General features: G+C 44.2%; 2 protein-coding genes across 6 annotated transcripts in view; one reads left to right on the top strand and one right to left on the bottom strand.

Moving 5' to 3' along the window:
- The window catches only part of FAM167A (family with sequence similarity 167 member A), a 141646-nt gene that overhangs the window by 46346 nt on the left and 79391 nt on the right, over window positions 1-15909 (top strand). The window contains exon 2 of one of the 4 annotated variants that reach the window (XM_085610434.1): window positions 15138-15184. The exons of 2 other annotated variants lie outside the window; for them this stretch is intronic. The gene's annotated coding sequence lies outside the window, so the exon portion shown is untranslated. Of the gene's footprint in view, window positions 1-15137; window positions 15189-15909 lie in introns of all 4 variants that reach the window. One more of the 4 variants, XM_085610429.1, reaches the window with a different exon arrangement.
- Window positions 1-15909, bottom strand: part of BLK (BLK proto-oncogene, Src family tyrosine kinase) — a 608293-nt gene that overhangs the window by 513152 nt on the left and 79232 nt on the right. The window lies entirely within an intron of this gene.

Below are 15909 nucleotides of genomic sequence, written 5' to 3'. Positions count from 1 at the left end.
TGTAATTATAAAGTACTCTATGCCCTGCTATTCCCACTCAACACATGCAACGACATCCTGCGCAAAAGGATCGTAGATCAGCGCACAGAAACCCGACTGGAGTTGGCGCTATACAAGTTATAAAAAAGGTGACATTTTGAAATATAACGTGATCATGTAAAGCGCTTCGATATCTTAGGGTCGAGTTCGCGCTATGTAAAACTACAAGAAAAACAAGCCAGCGAGTGGTGCGCGCGTGCCACAGCGAGCGATCTGTTTTCAATTATCGCGCCTGTGTCTGGGCATGATAATTGAAAACGGATGTCGGCGTGCGGGTAACAGACACCAATAGGCCATGGGCGGAGCAACGCAACCACCTTTGGCCTATTCCGTGCTGTCTTTCTAAAAAAGACGACCGCAAACGCCAATCCAGTGGACCAAAAGGAATCGCACGAGCGTGTGAGATTCCAGGGTCCGTTTTGGAACCCTCCACAAAAGGGCTCTCGCCTCCGCGAGCAGTGCTACGCACTGCATCGCTAGGGGCAAGCCCTAAAACCCCTTAAGGGATTGCATGTCAGGGATGCAATCCCTGTTTATATTTTACATGTTTTACTTCATATAGCCTTCCCTAAGAGTATTTGCTTTTCTTCATTTCAAGATATGATTCTGGTTTTTTTTTTTTTTTTTTCATGACACCTATGCCTCTCGTAGAGTGCGTACTTTGTACTGGGTGCGGCTAGGTGTTTGAGTAGGTTCCGGTTGTGTATGGGTGTCTGTGACCGTGCACAGTTGAGAGCTCTGAAGCTGAGGCAGAAGGCAAGCAAGTTTCTCACAGTGTCTGTTAGTCATAAAGGTGTGTCGGCCACATGGATGTGCAGTCCTTAGCCTCTCTACAGAGGCACAGTCATGGTTGCGTATGTGCCAGTGGGAAATTGTGGGAATGTGTGAGATATGCAAATGGAGGATTTCAGAAAGATGTGAGAACATAAAGGGTGTAAATTGCGTAAGAGGTGTGACCGGGAGAACAGGTGTGTCTGAGACACTCCAAATGTCCCTACCTCTTCCATGGACCTTAGTAATATTTAATTCACAATTTAATATTGTCAGAATTAAAATATATTAAATTAAGTCAGAACAAAATCAATCTTGTTGTTATGGTTTTGTGAAAAGCATTGGCAAAGCCAGTGGGTCTGGCTTATTGTAGGTACATGTGTTGGTTGGTGAGTGACATGGTATGGATGCAATAACACATTTACAGAGAAGCACCAAAATACTATATTAATAATAATAGTTCATATTTGTAAAGAACAAATATATCACCACTTAAGGTTTCTAGGCACTGGCGGCTGTCGGGGATATTAAGTGAGCTGAGCTACCGCTGGCGATCGAACCGTGAGCCCCGCGCGCTGGAGTCAGCCGCTCTGGCAGCTGCGCCGCACCTCTCTCCTTGCTCATGGGGCCCGTTGTGTGAAGCATAGAATTTTAGTTTGCATGATTTAAGCCATTCCCATAGACCACCCCTTTTGGAATTGACTCCTAATGATGCTTCTTTGGCCACACCTCTTCCTAGACCCTAAATGGTCTCAAGCCAGTGCATGAATGGGGCTCACTCAAACCAGCCAATGGAAATAACAGGGCACACCTGTGTACTCAACACGAGGGCGGTTGCACCAGACCTAAGGGAGAATGCTACCATACTGAAATTAAGGAGCGATTTAAAAACATTGAGGTGACAAATACTTTTCTAGGCTTGTTAGCTGAGCAAAAAACGCTTGAAATGGTTCGTTCCAGCTTTTTTAATTCTTCGCTGAACAGGACATTAAAGCTAGCATTGAATAGATTTGAGTTCTTTTCTATAGCAACCTAATAAAATCTGTGATTATAAAAGAAATGACTAAACATCAGGTGAACACAAGGGTACTAAAATTATAGTACAGACACAGCGTGTGCAATGATGGTATCTTTCCTACACGCCGCACTCGTGGGTAATGTGTTCCTTAAAGCAGGCGACAAAAGACAACCGGACTCCCACAACAGGAGCAGCATGCAATGTCCTAAAAAGCATGGGTCTGTATATTGTTCTAGAAGCAACAGGGTGGAGCCTGAAGAGCTGAAAGGAATATAGCATGTTACAACGCATGCTATTACATCACGTTCTACTACAATGCGGTCATTACAAAGACCGCTTTGTTAGAACGCGATACCTTTACAGCGCAAGTCATTCGATCGACTTGATGTAGGGGGCGCACTGGATTTAGCAATAGTATAATTTACTTTTCCAACTCCAGCGTGCACAACAGTAGGGAATGTGTTGGAATAGTAAATTATACTATTCCTTAGGTTAGAGCGCCCCCTACAGCAAGTCGATCTAATGACTTGCGATGTAAAGATATCGCGTTCTAACAACGCAGTCGTTGTAACGAACGTGTTGTAAAAGGAACGCAATGTATGGCAGTGTTGTAAACACTGTTTCCTGCTGAAAGTGGCACTTCCTCACAGTAGGGGCATCCTTGAGGGATGGAATGCATGCCTGCTCCGAGTGCCGGGATCCTGGGTGAATATTCTCTTAGAACAGTTGCATGGTTTGTGTAACGACACAGGGAGGGCTTCGTCTTTGCTCAACACTACACTACACTTCAATAATTATATAAACAACAATCCTGTATCGTCACATAAACAGAGAATGCCAAGGGTACATTATGAAATGTTGTTGGCAAGGAGTCTAAGTTAATGATTAAAAACGCTTATTGTACCAGGTTAGGCATGTTAAGAAATAGTGAGCATGCACTATATAATAGGGGTAAGCTGCAGCAGCAGTTTTACCTATCGGATATCATGCATACCCAATGGCGTTTTCACTTGACAAGGTTCCGTCTCAGCTCTTTGCACTTTCTTTTTGCTTTCCCAAAACAAAGGGGGTGGTGTGAGAGACTACCCCCTTGCCCTTGTAACGATAAGGCTTTACAAAGCACAGTGCACCTCATCCTTTTTTGTGCTTTGTATAAAGATCCAAGACACCGGTTTATTAAGCCTGTTTTGTTAACCCTCTTTATAATAACGAGATCCAAGGGTTATGAGTATCTACTGTCCTTGTCCTCTTCAGCTATATGTAGTGCTGTGCTTAGTTTTATTAGACTGGCACTCAATATTAGAAATCGATATTGAAATGTATTATTATTGGAAACCTATTGTAATAGACTATTATGTGAATTTGTATTTTAATGGAATGCACAAGCACTTTACAATATGTTTATATATGTGACCCCTTTAGTCTAAATGTATTGTCATTTTAATATGGATATATTACGTGTTTTTTTTTAAAACAATTGTATGTAATCTTTTTAAATCTGTGTATACTTTTATGATTCTACTTATGAATCGAAATAGACAGTTATTGTATATCACAATATAAAGAAAACAATAGTGTTGCCCAGCTCCGTGCTACTGTTTGCAAGTAAGATGTGTTAAACAATTGCACTTTACCATCTGCCTGCATTTAACAACATGCTAGGTAGCCCCCCTCATTTCAGGCTTCTGCAAAGGACCCTTGGGGAAGATTCAGTTTGGGGCCAGGCAGCCCCCTCACTCAGCGGCATAGTGCGGGTTGCTGGCACCAGGGGCAAGGCACGTATTGCGCCCCCAGACCCGTGGATCGTTAGCACTTCCTGGCACAACATTTTTAAAGAAAAAAGTTAGTAGTATGATTTTTTTTTTTCTTGTAAAATTTTGCACCTTCTAAGAATTTCGCACTGCCCCTGTGCCCCCCACCCTGCGCCACCGCCATACCTCTGACATCGTCACGCACACTGTGCTGCCAGGCCTCCGATTCCTCACTTGTCAATCGTTGCTGTCAGGAGCTTGAGTCTTCTTAAGGAACATTACATCAGGCCGCACCTTCCCCTCCCAGAGCCCAGCTACCCCTCCAATCACTGTTCACGCATCTTTGACCTTGGACAGTACCCTCCTACCTTTCTGCTGAGTTCATGCTGCAGAAATACCACATACATCATCTAATTAGAGTTTGCTCTGGAAACAAACCAGGTCTCTGGCATCTAGAATGCATGAGATTGAAAGCCCTGGAGTGGAAACAGGTTGTATGTGATGAGGAGGGTTGAGGTGGCCTCTTCTTTAGAAGTGTATGGATGGTTTGTCATTCCAACTTATCTTGATTGCAAATTTGCAAAGGATCACTGTACAACAAATGTGGGCAGCGATGGGGTCACAGAAACCATTCAAGATCACGTCCACCAAGTGGGAATTTACATCTGCACATAACGACACAGTGGCTGGTCATATGTCCGGTTTAGGTCCAGGTTGAGGATCTTGTGATCCAATTTATTAAAAGCTGTACTCCCTCCCAAAGACCGCCCTGCATGACGTGGCAGGCTTCGCCAGGGAGAAAACTAAACTGCAATGTACTGCAGCGACCTTGCCAGTCGCAGCATCACCGGTGCACACTACAAGTCCTTGTGAATTGCATGGGGAGGGCCCTTTCTGGTGCAAAGAGATGCATCACGGCCATGAAGCGGCAAAGCAACGCATGGTATTACCCTCCGCACCACTCACACACTGGAAGTGGTCGTGTTTGGCAGCCTGTGCTGTGCTAACAACAACTAGGGACCGCTGACCGAGGAGAGGCAGAGAGTGGCCCCAAGCCCACAGCCAGGAAGCCATCTTACTGGTAACAAAGAGGTGCAAAAAAGAAGGAATAAGCAACAGGTCTACTCTATGAATCCACCCCGGATCTGGAGCACCATCCATGGGTTCAGTAGCCCTAATCCAATTTAAGAAAGTCCTGGAGACACACCTCTTCAAAGAACTTTACATAATCCTCGTGAACCTCTCTACCCCTCCAATCACTCACTGGCTGTCTGCATCTGGCCCTGTGCAGCTCGCTGCTCTCTTACAGCTACGGTAACTCTATATGTAGATAAAAGCTTTGCGTGCGCCCATGGATGTCTTATTTTTTGGCATTATGAGCGGTAATTTAAAGACGGAGGTCTATTGTCCCTCACAGGCCTTCGTCTCTGTATTCAGAGTAGGTCTTAAGATTTGCAGAAGGAATCCTTCCTTATGGACATGGATGAGGCAGCATTTATCCGAATTCTTGCAATCCGTCTCATTGCGCTAAGCTATAACGATACCTACAGTTGCGTCGCCGATGCGGCCCAAACCCAGTGCTGCACAATACGACTTGACCAGTGATACACTTGACTCCCAGCCTCCAGATACCCATGTGATCAACCTAGTCACAAGACCATCCGTCATCGCATTTTGGTTTGGGGGTTCAATTTAATAAATCTTGCACTGGTGCAAAAACAGAGCAAACTTACTTTCCTGTGGTTTTCCTAGAGGCCCGAGTACATATTACGTAATGTTTTTATTACAGGGTAAAACATTAGCTATGTAATATTTGCTTCCATTTTTGCTCTGTTGATATGAGGTAGAGCAATAATATGTTATCCTTTTTTAATACGCGAAAGATGAAACTAAGTTTGACGTTAAATAAGTTTCTACACTTTTTACAAAACCATAATTATTGCAGAACCAGTTTACTTCATTTAAAAAACAGGTATTCCTGAATTGTCATTTCGGATCATTATAAATTATCATGTAGGCTGATCTATAGATAAAAGATTTCTTACTATGAAAATCCAAGCCCAAAAACTTTCCGCAACCTGTTTTGAACTACTGCGAACAGTAAGAACATTAAGAAAGGTTATGCAGTGGCTGCCATCCTCATCCAAAGGGTGGTTATACAGGGACTCGTTAACTCCCGCCTTGACTACGGCTATTCCCTTTTCTGGCAAGCCCTCCATATGTCCTAAAACGTCTACAACCCTTTTAGAATGCCGCAGCGCGGCTACTCCTAAATCTCCCCAGATATCACTCACCGCTCCGGCGGTGGCTGCTCTGCACGCGCTCCCAAAACAAGAGGATCCATTTCAAGGCCCTGTGAGTGGCTCATCGAGCGATGCAAGGAAGAGGCCCACTTTTGATTCAAGATGACTTTGTCCTTACCCGCCTAAGCGAGCTTTACCTTCTGAGCATTCCCAAGGTCAAAAAGGCCAGGTGTTTTGGGGACAATTTTGACTGTCAGGCTGTGGAATGCCCTCTGTGGTATCTTGGTTTAGGTGCTAAGCATCTTCCCCGCTTACCTGTCTTGCTGCTCAGCCAGTGTGGATGAATAGTGGAATGTTGGTGTGTGTGATGTAATGATAGAATGTGGAGGATGCCTGGTGGATGGATGTCAGTTGAGAGATTGGGCTGAGCAGCAAGGGAGCTGCTCCTGGTGGGGCTTTCTATATTCCTATACTTAAGATCTGATTCTTCTGTAATCCTGTACTAAAGATCTAATAAACCTACTTAATCATCATACCTTGACCACATCTTTTAATTATTACATTTGGCGACGAGGATGGGATTTCTCTGGAGTACTACAATTTGTGACGCCAGCCACTGTGCTTTCGTTAGTGCGTGTGTAGCACAATAAAGTTAATTTTATCGGCACGTCCATCTTTATTAAACTAAATTCAACAGCCCGCCTATCCCTGTGACTGGTTAGATAGAGTTCCTTACTATGATCTCTTGGCAGAGTTTATTATGGACCACATATTCTGGCTTTTGACGTCCGTTCTTAGAAGATTAGCAGATTGGAAGATTAGCAGCACAGTCTCTCCACAGCGCATTTTCAGAAAAGGAACTGCAAGCTTCAGGATACTACAATCTTCTTTTATTGGTCGTTGTTCGGTCAAGTGAGAATAGTGTTGCAATGTAACATTTGCTTTAGTTTATTACTGTTATTTTACAGGCATTCAGTGTTTCAACTAAAGTACATTCGCCTTCTCAATTGGCGCAGTTATAAAAAGGATGGGTGATTTATACTTTCTCAATTCTTACAGTTCAGTTGTTTATTTGAGCATGCTAAAAGTAATTGTTCTATTGTTTTAGGGGTCAAATTCATTTCTACCTATATGGTTCAGTTTGGGAACTCCCATTTTGAAGTATACGTTTGTTAGCCTGTGTTCTTCCTCTTAGGAATGGATACATCGCCTACATTATTTTGGGGGTCAAATTCATTTCTACCTATATGGTTCAGTTTGGGAACTCCCATTTTGAAGTATACGTTTGTTAGCCCGTGTTCTTCCTCTTAGGAATGGATACATCACCTACATTATTACTGTAGGTTACTTGACTGTGTGATATGGTTGTTCACACTGCTTTCTTATGAGTTTCAGTAGATGAACTTCTATTAATTAAGATATTGCCTACTGGCTATGTGACCTTTAGTGCATGATATTACATTTATTTAATTTACAGTTCTATGCGTTTGCTTATGAGCATGTGACCTTCCACCTTTCTTCAATTTAGTGCCGGTGGATTCGTCACCCACTTGTTTTTATACATGTTATTTTTTCTATAATACTTTGCATGTGACTTTCCACTTTTACTTAAACTACTGCCTGTGGATTAGCCACCTACATGATTCTTACATGTTTGTTCACAAGTTTCTTCATAGGAATTGTTATTAAGTTAGGTATGTGTTGTAGTAGCTATTAGCTATAATTTTCTATAGGTGTTTTTCACTTTCGCCATGGTACCTGTGAGTGACTTCGCACCTACTTACTTACTATCTATGGATTTATTTTAAAGTGAGTACCTCCTTGTGCCTTTCATTTTCTCTTTTCTCTGTTACCATCACCATGCTGGTCTGGCTAACTAGTATGTCCTGTTGGTGACATAGAAATCAATTTCTTGTTTTCGTTTAAAAAAAAAAAAAAAACAATTTGGGGCAAGATTTATGTATTGAAACAATAGGTTGACAGTTCTATTCCTTTATTTGATCTGTAAAGGGGGAAGAGGTGGTCATGTGTTGTGACATTTTTGTTTATTTGTATTGGATTCATTTATGGTTTTACTGTAAGTTTCAATTTTACAATGACCATGCTCTATGCTTGTATTATTCATTTGTTTGCGTTCCTTTAAGGGGGATGGTGTGTGGTATCTTGGTTTAGGTACTATGTATCTTCCCCGCTTACCTATCTTGCTGCTCAGCCAGTGTGGATGAATAGTGGAATGTTGGTGCGTGTGATGTAATGATAGAATGTGGAGGATGCGTGGTGGATGGATGTCAGTTGAAAGATTGGGCTGAGCAGCAAGGGAGCTGCTCCTGGTGGGGCTTTCTATATTCCTATACTTAAGACCTGATTCTTCTGTAATCCTGTACTAAAGATCTAATAAACCTACTTAATCATCATACCTCGACCACATCTTTTAATTATTACACCCTCCCTGCCAATCTAAGGTGGGTCCAGCAAGAAATCTCTTTCAGGAAAGTCCTGAAGACTCCTCTATTCAAATTTTGTCATGGTTGGCCAAGGCCTGGGAGGTGTGCCTGTCTCAGCGCCGAGAGGCCCTTCGTGGTAGCTGTGCGCTATACAAGACATCTTGAAGTTCTCAAATGCTGGTTGGAAATATTTCACAAGCTGTTACATCCATTTTTATGCCGGTCAAAAAATATTTTATATTTATAATATGGAGTCTATTCCTATTAGACAGGTAGAGTAAAATGTCTCAAAAGAGCATTTCTGTGTTTTTGCGTAAATACAAAGGTATTTTCAAGCATGCAGTGAAGAGGAGCTGTCGGCACACTGCGGCTCTTGTTTTTTTATACTCTTACTCTGACAATTTTCTATCATCACTATGGCAACAGAGAAACGGACTCCATCACGGCTGGACGCTGGCTATAGATTTTGTGATATTGCTCACAAATCACACAATGAATGACTACCAGCTGTGCCAAAATATGACTTTCTGTAAGCCATGAGGCGATCTGGAATATATGTCATACAGCACGTGGTGTGTGAAATACATCTTCGGAAAAGTCTTCAGTGATCCCAGGCGAGATTTTATTACACAAGTGTAATTCTGTGTCAATCCCGATTACTGGGCTCCGTTTATTTTGCGTCATTATTATTTTTCTTCTGCTTTTCATTTTTTTTTTTTTTCCCCACGGGTTTCTCAGGAGATAGGCCGGGTACAATTTTCGCGCAGAGGATAGCGCAATACACAGAGCAGGAATCTCGCACAGCGCCTGCGCGAGAGAAGATACTTCATCTTCAGTTTTTCGGCAGACAACTACTAAGAGAACCCTTGTTAAAAAAAACAAAAAAACTTTTGTTAAATCCTGATCATAACCACAACAATAGACCTATTTCCTTTGAGTGCTTAATTTGTAAAAGAACGAGCGCCGATGCCCAATCACTGCTCAGAAGCACTCGGCCTGCACTATTAAATGTCCGTGCCCAAATACTAAGGCTGCGCAATCCACCTAATGTCTCTCTAATCCACCGCAGACACTCTCTGCCGCTTTCTTCTTCATTCATTCATTCTTGCAGGTTTCTGCTTTCTCCCTTTTTTTCAGTTTTCTCGTCCTCCTTCTTTCCCTTTTGTGTGTTTTCGCTCCTGCTCCCCGTAAATGTCTGATAAGGAAAAATAAGTTCCGGTCCCCCAAAATGAGTGTCGCCGGCCCCCACCAGCAACCACCGGCTCAAATTATGAACCGATTTCAATACTCTCTTTATAGGTGGAGCCTACCAGGCACAGCTAATTGCATCACTGGAAAAGACCAATTATGGGATTAGTAAAAACGTACAGGGGCCTAAATTCCACCTATTGCTTTTCTTATCATTATTGGCTTTATGTCACTCTCATTCGCAGGCTTCTCACCCCACCGACGCAAACTCCGGCCACCAAATCACGGTTTGGGATAAGCTCACCATGCAGAGCACCACAGGCATTATGCACTCCGTCCATTGAGGAGCACCCACGGACCCTTGTCCACACCACATGTTCAACCTCGGAAGCAAGACCATCACCAACAAGCTCACCACCATCATCAACACATCCATCATCTCGGCCACCTTCCCAGAAGAATGGAGACACGCTGAAGTCAAACCCCTCTTCAAGAAACCGTCCGCTGACACCAACGAGACCAAGAACTACTGGCCCATTTCTGTTAAGTTAACCGGAGTTTTATAAAGCGCACAGCTACTCTACTGAGTGTCCCGGCGCTGGGTGAGTGAGACTGAACTGGAAAGGAAAGTGTACAGAGCAGAAAATGTTACGTTTTTGCTAAAACAGCCATGTTTTGAGGGCTTTTCTGAAAGGAAGATCCTGTAGAAATCTCACAGCAAGTGGCTCCCCTTTCCCTCCAAAGGCCATCAACTGCCAACTCACGGAATACCCGGAGAACAACAATCTTCTGGACCCATCCAAACCTGGATTCCAAAACAAACCACAGTACGAAACCGCCCTAATCACAGCCACAGATGACATCAGAACCCTCCTAGACCAGGAAGAAAAGGCGGCCCAAGTCCTCTGCGACCTCTCAGCAGCATTCAACACTGTGTTCTACCACACCCTGATCAAGAGGTCATCAGTTCAGAATCCAAGATGATGCCCTCAAATAGATCGCATCATTCCACACCGTAAGAACCCAGAGAATCCACCTTTCACATCAGAACCCAAGAACATCATCTGTGGCGTCCCTCAAGGTTCATTCCTCAGCCTAATGCTGTTCAACTCCTACATGACCACCCCTGACCAACGTCGTCAGAACCCATGGACTTAATCTCATATCCTACGCAGGTGACACCCAGCTCATCTTCTCTCTATCTGAAGACCCATCTACCACAAGGACCATCTTCATCTGTGCATGACCAGCATCGCCAACTGGTTGAAAAACAACTGCCTAAACTCAACACAGACAAAACAGAAGTACTGATCTTCAGGACCAACACCTCCCCATGGAATGACTCCTGGTGGCCTGCCGACCTAGGACCCTCACCCATGCCTACAGATTACAACCGGAACCTCGGCATCATCCTGGACAGCAAACTCACCATGAAAAACCATATCAATGCAGCATTCTCACACTGCTTCCTCACTCTTCGCATGCTCCTGAAGATTTTCAAATGGCTCCCAGTCAGCAGCAGACGCACCCTCATCACTAGCCGTCTGGACTACGACAATACGCTCTACACAGCAATCACTACACACCACTTGAAAAGTCTGCCGACCATACAGAGCTCAGCGGCCAGACTCCTCCTCAACCTCCCCAAATGGACCCACACCTCCAGAAACTCCATTGGCTCCACGTCCACGAGAGATATCCATTCAAGATGCTGACCCATGCCTGCAAAGCCCTGCACAATCAAGGACCAGCATAAATCAACCGCGGATAAGCTTCCACCTACTCAAGACACCTGCGCTCCGCCTCCCTCGCTCACACCCCCGCATCTGCCGAAGCAACAGTAGAGGACGTTCCTTCTCCTTCCTTTCTGCAGAGTCCTGGAACAGCCTCCTTCTCCACCTGCAAACCTCACCCTCCCTTCAGCAATTCAGAAAGAGACTCCAGACCTGGTTGTTCAACTGATCCCTCCCCAGCAGCTTGGCTCTCAGCACCTGGATACCTTCGTGGGTGATCAGCTGCGCTTTATCATCTCAAGGATTGGCATATCCTCTTTACCATCTCTAGGATTGGTTGGGTCATATCCTTCCACTCCTCGCATTTAGGAAACTTTCTTTTTCTTTTTGGTAAGCACTCCATAAAAGTGCTTGGCTCTCAGCAACTGGATACCTTCACAGGTGATTAGCTGCGCTTTAGAAATCGATTGATTGGATTTGCTTCTTAATCAATGGTTTGCCTTGTTCATCTTCTGTTTATCGTCCCCTTGAGCATATCCTCTTTCCAATCTCTAGGATTGGCTGAGTCATATCCTTCCACTCCTTACTTTTAGAGAACTTAATTTTTCTTTTTGCTAAGCACGCCATAAAAGTGCATGTATTTTCAGCTCTGTCATCTCTTGTCACAGGGTCCCCCCAAATTCCCTACCTCTTGGCGTTTCCCATAAACTTCTCCCTCTGCCCCCTTTGTGGCTCTTGATGTTGTCGCCCCCATGTGATGCTCACCGCCCTAAGTTGCTGTCACTCTTGTGAATTTCCCTCGATTTTAGGTTTTCAAAATTCACGCGGTCATGGAGAGTGGTGCCGTCTTATTGTTAAACGTTCGTCAAAGTACGATCACCACATTCGTACCTATGTCTCCTTGTCTGCCACCGAGTCGGAAAACACAAAAATCGAGGGAAATTCCCAACAGCAGAAGACCGAGACAGGGAAGAGCTTTAGGCCTCCTAGTGTGCATGGTGTGCTTGCAAAATTAAGCAGGGATACACATAGCGAGCCCTGGCGAAGGCCCCAGACCTGAACAGGTTCTAAGCGGGGGCCGAAACATGTTGGCAAAAACACAGATATAGTTGAACAATTGCTTTCAACAACAACCTCCAAATACCTTTTTAATCATATTCCAGGTACCCTGTGCATAAAATTAATTGATGGGTACACCTGTAGATATTTTTAGTAATACACATTTCACCTGGATCCCTGCTTATCCAGTTTTGATTTATCTAAGAACTCTCATTCCTTCTTTGGTTGTGTCTGCCCTGGTGGATGTATGATGGTACATCGCAAACGCTTACATCGTATGCCATTACATTGTAATTGTTACATTGCATGTTCCCTTAGATCGTGAGTAATCCCAACGCATACCATGACGTCGCATTTGTATAGCAATGCATGCAAAATACATTCACACCGCATACAGACACCCCGCATGCTTTTAAATTGCGATTTTTACCCATATGCGCATTTCCCTTCACCCAACCCTAAACCTTGAATCATAAAACAGTACACTACAATATGGCACGCTAACACTTCCCTAAGCCCTAAACAGTAAAGGCTGTAAAGCAAGCCTACACTACGACCTCAACCCTAAGCCCCAAAGGCCAAAACAGTACCTATACTGCAACTAGCCCTAAGCCCTAACCCAACCCCAAAACCGCACCTATACTACTAGTAGCCCTAAGCCCTAATGCTTGAAGCCAAAAACAGCACCTATACTACCATTAACCCTAAGCCCTACCGCAATACCAAAACAGTACCTATACTACAAGAAGCCCTAACGCAACCCCAAAACAGCACCTATTCTACTAGTAGCCCTAATGCCTCAATCCAAAAACAGCACCTATACTACCATTAGCCATAAGCCCTACCGCAATAGCAAAACAGTACCTATACTAAAGCAAAAAACAGTACCCTACACTCTAAGCCCTAAATACGAGCGGCCTCCTTACCTGTCTTGTTGTTCCAGCGTTGTCTCCCTGACGTCTGTGTTCCCCAGAGCCCGTCTCGACGCCCCCCGTAGCCCGTCTCGGCGCGTCCATTACATCCCATGCGTTGGGAATGCATGCTTTCTGAAAGTGCATGCGATGTAATGGCGTGCATAGACCACGCACGCGTCGTAACGTTGTAAGTGCACGCGATGTAAACACATGCGTCGTAACGCATGCGTTGAGATGGTTGTCTCCTGCCCTGGTGGTACCATCCTACTAGGGTGTGGATAGGCACCGATGAAGCATATCACGATTAAGTGAGTGAGGGGTCTAATCCAATATCTTTGGATACCCAAGAGGTTCAACGAAAGGATCGATTTATTCATTACAGATCAATCTTTGGAAATATTCCAGTTTCTTTTTGTGTGTGGCTGATGAATCTGGGAGTGTGCAACTGGTCTCAAAATCTCTCACTCTCTAACCGTGTGAGAACAGTCTGCCACTTCCTGAAAAGACACGCTTCTGTCCCCAAATTTCATCTTTTGGTTTTAAGCAAATATGCAGATGTTATCTCCAGAGATCGGCATCTTACTTTCTTCCCCTTGAATGCCATCTGCCTATTGATATTGTCCCCAATAAATTTTGATAACGGATATAAGCTTTTCATTTTACCAAATAAACACAATGTCCTCAAGCAAAAGCTTGTAATGTTCTGAAAAAGACTTTGCTTTTGTATATCAACTTTTTATTTGTGTTACATCAACTCATTTCCCTTGCACAAAAGCTTGTCACTTTATGGGAACACATTGGGACGGATTCACAAACGTGTTTATGAGTAGAGGAAGCAGACCTGGAAGAGTATGTACTCTTTTATGTACATTAAATGTTATTGTGAATCGGCCCAGAAATTGTCAACTCCTTATTAACAAAAAGTGCTAAGCAGGAACAGTCCTTTTTATTTGTAGTGTGGTAAACCTTCCCCGAGTGGTTCTGCTTTATTCCCATTTTAGATGTTTTGGGGGCAATTTTCAAAGGCGTGTAAGAATAGGAAAAAGAATACTACAGGTGTACAACTTTACATACTCCAATTACAGTGGCTTAACAAGAAGCCCCCGTGGTGTGGGGGTGAGGGGCAGTGCAAGGCCCACTGTGCAGGGCGGCGGGCCCCTGGCCTCAGAGCTCATGACGGGGTTCGAAGCATGGGGGTGGCTCCATGTACTTTGCAGGGGGGCCCCATCAAGTTTTGTTGCACCACTGACTCCAAATTGCCTTTGAGATTAGACTCCACAAATGCCAGAACTTCATGTTCACTATATAAGTTATAAATCGGAAACTTGTAATGCCAGTTGCACATGACCACGGTTAAGTTCGCATCAGTGTGCCCGTTTCTATATTATGCCAAGAAACGTGTCATGCCAGTGTCCACAGGAGGTGAGAAAAATGACGATTTTGAAAGTGTTGTGAAGGTGAGGGCTTCATGCCTCGCGCACCTTCCCTCATGGGCAGTCCTGGGAGGGGGTCATGGAAAGGGAACTGGTTGCTCAGCTTATTTTGGGCACTAAACATGAGCTGGATTCCAATGCCCACCTAAAGGAGCAGATCAACTGCTGAGGTAAGAAACGCTGCCGCGTTTGGAAGCTCCTTGGCATCATCATTTCATACTAGTCGCCATACAGGGTCATTCTCAATGTCTTTCTGCTTGTAAAAAGCGTACAGTGTCCCTATATCTAGCCACCATTGTTAGAATCCCTCAAACACACCATACGTGAACCAGTGAGTGCAGGAAAGTCTGCGTCTCTTTCTCAGCAAGGGTGAGACGTACAGAGCTGGCTCCTGGTGGTGGTGCCAGATCACTTCATTGTGGCATTCCTGGTCTTTGAGTTCACAACCTAATGCATTCTGGGAGTGGCAGTCTTGGTTCTCTTAAATTTCACCAGTTGAACCAACCCACATGATAACTGTGCGTTGTACATTTTTTTTTCTCAGGAAGAAAAACCCACGACTGAAAAATAGAGAAGGTGTCAACTTTACTTGTCAGTAGGTTTCTTTTATTGACAATATATTAATTTATTACAAGCATTGAGTAAGATATCGATCAGAAATGTTGTTCAGAAGGCCAAGTATCGATTAGGGTACATAGGACAGTAAATGGAATGTGCGTTTTTGGAGCATACAATGAGGGTATCTTTGGAAAGTGTAATTAAGTTGTTGTTTGTACATTAAGAGCAGCAGGGTCCATCAGGCACGTTAAATACTGCACTGCAGAGTATCGAGAAGGGATCCGTGTGGCGGAGAGCGGCACTTAGCAGGAAACATATATACAAAACTCACAACGCATTTCACTCTCAGGCCCCCTCTGTGTAAAGATTTATTTGATGCGGCTTACAAGTTTCTTTTTTGTTTGAATGTGCTGTAGTGTTGACTGGTCCTGGTGTTCAATGGGAGAGCCTTCCCGTGACTGGGTCCAAGAGGGACGTTGTGCTCACGATATGCGACAATTAGGCGGTGCTGGTCGGCGGACCTTAGGTTGTGGGAGGTGGTCTGTCAGGACAGTATCTCGCTGGGGCATTAATACTCTTGTTCAGTGCTAATTTGAACCTGCCAATGGCTAGAGAAACCTGGACGTCATGCACGCCATGTTAAACCTCCTTTCTTCTGAAATGTCTGCCCACATCCCGATTTACCCGAGGCAAGGCCTCATACAGATTTGATAAAATCGCCCAGTCGATCTGTCCGGGACTGGAATCAGTCGGGTTGA

This window comes from Triturus cristatus, chromosome 6 (genome assembly GCF_964204655.1).
Source record: "Triturus cristatus chromosome 6, aTriCri1.1, whole genome shotgun sequence".
Taxonomy (NCBI): domain Eukaryota; kingdom Metazoa; phylum Chordata; class Amphibia; order Caudata; family Salamandridae; genus Triturus; species Triturus cristatus.
The sequence above is the reverse complement of the archived record's forward strand: the minus strand, read 5'-3'. Positions and strand labels throughout refer to the sequence as shown.